At 46.9% G+C, this 5,161-nt stretch overlaps 1 non-coding gene across 1 annotated transcript; it reads right to left on the bottom strand.

Moving 5' to 3' along the window:
* Nucleotides 1–3,930: 3,930 nt before the first annotated feature.
* On the bottom strand, nt 3,931–4,041 carry LOC115065661. The gene has a single exon (XR_003845429.1). It is a non-coding gene; the product is annotated as a U6 spliceosomal RNA (small nuclear RNA).
* Between the last annotated feature and the right edge of the window lie 1,120 nt (nt 4,042–5,161).

The raw sequence follows: 5,161 nt of genomic DNA, 5'->3' as shown, positions 1-5,161 counted from the left end.
CCCTAAGTCCTAGGATTACGTACATGAACCACCACATCTAACCTGCTTTTGATCTCTAATGTCTCCTCAATTCTCAAAGGCTAAAGACTGAGTCAATAGCTCGTGTCTCTCCGCTTCACTACACTGTCTTGACAGAGGCCCAAAGGCCATAGAGGGTGAAATGACCATAAACTCCAACCGCTGGAACCATGAAAAAAAAGTAAACCTTTCTTCTCTTTGTTGATTTTCTCAGATATTTAGGTCACAGCAATGGAAAGCTGGCACAGTAATGGCTCTCTGTTGACATTAGACAGCAAAATGGTCCCTAAAAAAATGTCTGTTCTGTTACAGAACTTAAGGTGTCCTTATACATGAAAGAATAGATTCCACAGGTGTGACTCATGAAAGGTCTTCAGAAGGGCAGAGAGACTAGTGGGGATGGGAGAAGAGAAGCATCCTTTCCTTTTATCCATCCCGAGCCCGTCAGGACTCTGGAATCAAATGAAAGCCGGTGTTGGTCAGACACTCTGATGGAGGATCCGAGGTAAGATTTATCATGGTTTCCACCCGCGGTTGTCAGACTTGTTGCTTTAGGCCTGTGGTGAGGAGGTGTACCATGGCAAGAACATGTGGAGGAGGAAGCTGCTTAGCTCATGGTGGCCAGGGAGAAAATGACCCACAGGAAAGAGGCCAAGGGTCCCAACTCCCAAACCCCAACCACTATTAGGCCCCACCACTTAGCAATATCGCCATCTGCTGGGCACCTAGCCTTCAAGCATGGCATTTGGAGGACACACCAGGTAGATGAAGAGAGGCCAGGCTGTACTAAAGCATTCCTTTAATGCTAGCACTCAGGAGGCAGAGGCAGGCGGATCTCTAGGCTGGAGGCCAGCCTGGTCTACAGAGTGAGTTCCAGGACATCCAGGGGTATACCAAGAAACCCTGTCTTGAAGATAGATAGATAGATAGATAGATAGATAGATAGATAGATAGATAGATGATACATTGATACATACATACATGTATACATACATACATACATGGATGGATGCATACATACATACATACACACACACATATATGAATACATACATACACAGATGGGTGAAGAGTGATGAGGAGGATGAAGGGGTCAGACCAGTCAGCTACACAAAGCAGACTTCGGGGCACAACTGGAAATCTGTGTGGGAGTAAAACACAGGCCAGGCTGGGAGAGAGAACCTACAGACCAGGTAATCAGGGAAGCCCTTTGTTACAGATGGACAGTAAAGAGCTGGGTTCCTCTTGGTAGAGCATCTCTCTAGAGAAGGTGACGGTTTGCTGCAGGTAAGGATGATGTGATCCTGCTATGGATGCTGCCAGGATGGGTCTCTCCAGGAATCTATTCTAGGTGGTGACTGAATCATCCCATTTTCTAGCCTAGTTCTGGATATTATTTAAGTGTGGCTAAAAATAGGGAAGGTCGTTGTTGGAGGGGACTCTGCAGTCACCCCTGGGAATATTACCAGTGTAGCTCAGACCTCTTCCTCCAGCGCTCCTAGCAGATGTCCTCAAAACTTCCCCCACAGAAGTCTTAAGAGTTCTTGCCAGGCCTGGGAACTGATGAAGATGTTGACTAGTCAGAATCACACCTGCATTTGCACAGGTATGGCCCAGGCTGTGCGGTCTCACCATGTGTCACACTTGGCATGAAAGCTGCCTTAGAGCTTCATGCCTGCCACGATCCATGGGGCGGAATACACGCGTCTGACCACATTAGTGTCGGCTCTTTGCTCGGCTCCCCTGCTATGGCTCAGCTACTTCAAGCTGAGTTCTCTACCCCCCTGCCAGATTGCTATCAAGTACAAATTATTCCACCTCTTTTCTTTGCCTCTGCAGAGGCTAAGCCACTAGTGCCTCTTTTTAACTGAATATTCTGGGGCGGAGGTGGGGTGGGTGTGTGTTGGGGGAGGGGTGCCTTTCGGGAAATGCTACTTTCCATTTTGAGCAAGTCAAGCAGTCAGATAAGATACCCCACCCCACCCCACCCCCCCCACCCCGAAAAAAAAAAAATCTGACCCTGAACCACAACCACTGTGATCATGATTATCAAAAACTCTGATAAAGGCTTGTATAAAAATCTCTGTTTGGGGTTGACTTGGTATGTAGCAATAGAAAACCTACAGGTGCTCAGACTGTTTGATTCTCTTGCCGGAATCGTCTAAAAAAGCCTGGTTTAAACAGTATAAACACGGCCCTGACTGTAGGCACCGGGCAGAGGAGGTTTGTAAAGGCGATTTCAGGATGTGCATGCAGAGTTCCCAGGAGCTGAGGATACTCCTTAAAGTTCCCTTCCCTTTGCAGAAAGGCAAGATGTGCTTTGCATAGTTCTACGCAATATATACCCCATTTCTCCAAGTGGCCCATAGATCTTTCGTCCTCTTGGAGGGTCCTATTGAAGACTGAAGAGGATTGTTCTAATTTCTTCCGAAACAAGGTCCTCATCTACCAGGGTCTAATTGCATTTCTCTGCTAATAACCCATATATGTTTACATATAAATTTACACAGAAGCAAAGCTCACGTAGCTAGCCTCAATTAATTACTAATAGTTAATAAATAATAGCTTTACTAGTTGGTCAGATTGACAAAGAAGAAAAGACATTCTCTCTTTCTCCAGGAGCCTAGTAACAGAAACACTAGAATGTAGCTGTCTAGGGATCTTAACAGAGGAGACTTCCAAGGCTCTGAAATAATGGTGTGAATGGGAGGCGCACCAGCTCAGGGAGAGCTTTTCATATTGAGAAGCAAACATGACTTTTTAAAGGGATTTTTGTTGCACCTTGAGGACCATTATTCTTGCCCTGGGTAGGAAATCAGCAGGAAGGAGTGTGAAGTTTCTGATCTGCTCAATGCCTTGTGTGTAACAAAAGCACCAAATAATAACGAGTGTGACTGGAGACCTGAACACGCTCTTGGTTCCTAGGTAAGGAGGAGGTGGGGTCCTCTTAGGCGGGTGGGGTTGGGGCCACCACTTCTTCCCTTGGCAGACTTTTGTTTTCCTGTTGGTCTGAAAGGTGAATAATACAGTCTAAGATCAGAAGTAAATTGAATTCACAGACCGGTGGAATTCTATATGCATAAAAGCCGCCGAGCCCGCAGCCAGGTTTGCTTATCAGTGACGGGACTGAAAGGGTTTCCCCGCAGGGGCTGCAGAGATTCCCGTGCTTGCTCAACAAGCAGTTTCCACCAACCAGGCCTTAGGCTCCTTATTCTAGAGCAAGGCCAGCTTACAGCATCCGGCTGCCGCCAGCTGAGAACAAACAGAGGTAAACAAAGCCAGCTGACGTGCACATCTGTCTGTCACTTTTTTTGTTGTTTGTTTTTTTCAAGACAGGCTTTCTCTATGGAGCCCTGGATGTCCCAGAACTTGCTCTGTAGACCAGGGCTGGCTTTGAACTCACAAGAGATCTGCCTGCCTTTGCCTCCCAAGTGTGGGGATGAAAGATGTGTGCCACCACCATCTGCCTGAAACTGTGAAACTGTCGCTTTTTAAAAGGCCCACAAACATATATTAATTTTTTATTAATTCTTCAAGAATTTCACACACAGTATCTTAACCGTACTTTCCCCCCCCCCATCTCCTTCCCCTAACTTCTCCTAGTCACCCCTCCCAACTTTATAACCGGATTATTTGCTTTCTTTTTAGTAACTCACAGAGTCCAATTCATGCTGACCATATGTATACTCATGGTATACATGTATTCATGTATATTCAACAAAACATGGTCAGCTTAGCAGCGGCCACACTCTTAAGGGAAACCAACTCTACCTACTTTAGAAGCCATCACGGGTCCATAGCCCCTCCGTTAGAGGTGGGCGCACATGAGTCCAACTCTGCCAGGCTGGAATGTGGGCCGCTTTGATATTGTATAGACATCCGCTATGGCTGTGAGTTCACCCATCGCAGTCAAACCCTGGGATGCTTCCCCCACATCTGCATGTCATCCTTGCCCTGGGGCCAGGCTGACCTTCTCTGTGTCCTTCCAACTGTACTACATGGGCTGTCAAAACAGGGGCACCCACAGGCATGTTTTAATGGCATGCCACCTTAGCTCTCCCTCGATGAAAGAGGTCAAATATCTGACTGAAAGGGGGGGCTATTTCTTTCACCAGGCATTGGGGCTAGCTTTGTGGTTCTCAATTTTTCCAATGCTGTGACCCTTGAATACAGTCCCCTCATGTTGTGGTGACTCCCCCAACCATAAAATTATTTGACTGTGACTCCATAACTGTGATTTTGCTCCTGCTATGAGTCATAACGTAAATATCTGATTTGCAACCCCAGAGGGGTTGTGACCCACAGGATGAGAACCAATGGTCTAGCTGAAGCCAAGCATCAGAAGATGACTTAGAGAAGGTCCCCAAGCCTGGGCTCATCTGCCGCATCTAAGCTTCAAGATGCAGCTTCTGACAGGACCAGGGACAGCAAGGACAAGGCCACTTGAACAAGCCCCTTAGAGAGCTGCTCTCTTCCGCGTGTCTACAGCAAGGCCAAAGCCTCCAGACGAACCATGAAAAAGTCATCTCTTCATCTGGGGTGGGTGATGCCAAACATCTGGATGTTATATAATAAGCCATTTGGGGTTGTTTTTCTTGCTCTCTTAAACATAATCCCAAAAGTAAAGGCTGGGTTTGGAACACTGCTTTCATGTCCTCCCCGTAAGGTCAGAGTGGACTTGATGATGCTTCTTTTCCACTAAAAGCTACACACACACACACACACACACACACACACACACACACACACACACGTGTGCACACACTCAGGAGAGCGACCCGTGGGACTGGAACTGACATTTGCAGGTGACCGTGAAGCTGTCCTCCGATTCTTTGTGATCACAGGACCTGACGGTGGAAGAAATGCCTGGAGCTAATGTCTGCAGGCTCTGGTGGCCTATGCTTTGGAAAACACCTCCTTTCAGGGGAGAAAACAAGCACCTGTAACTTGGTTCTACACACAAGTAAAGGACACCCACACCTCTAGCAAATTGTGTTTCGAAACCCTACAATTTTGCAGGGTACTCTGAAGTAGGATAATGAATTCTTGGGCTTGCCCGTAAACCATAGCATTGATTATAATGCTGCCAAGTTCTTGGTGAAATACAATGTAGAGCCACAAGAGAGAGCAACTTGTCCCTTGC

The sequence above is a fragment of the Mus pahari genome, chromosome 16 (assembly GCF_900095145.1).
Source record: "Mus pahari chromosome 16, PAHARI_EIJ_v1.1, whole genome shotgun sequence".
In the NCBI taxonomy this organism is placed as follows: Eukaryota; Metazoa; Chordata; class Mammalia; order Rodentia; family Muridae; genus Mus; species Mus pahari.
Note: the sequence above shows the minus strand (reverse complement) of the source record. Positions and strands in the feature narration are given on the sequence as shown.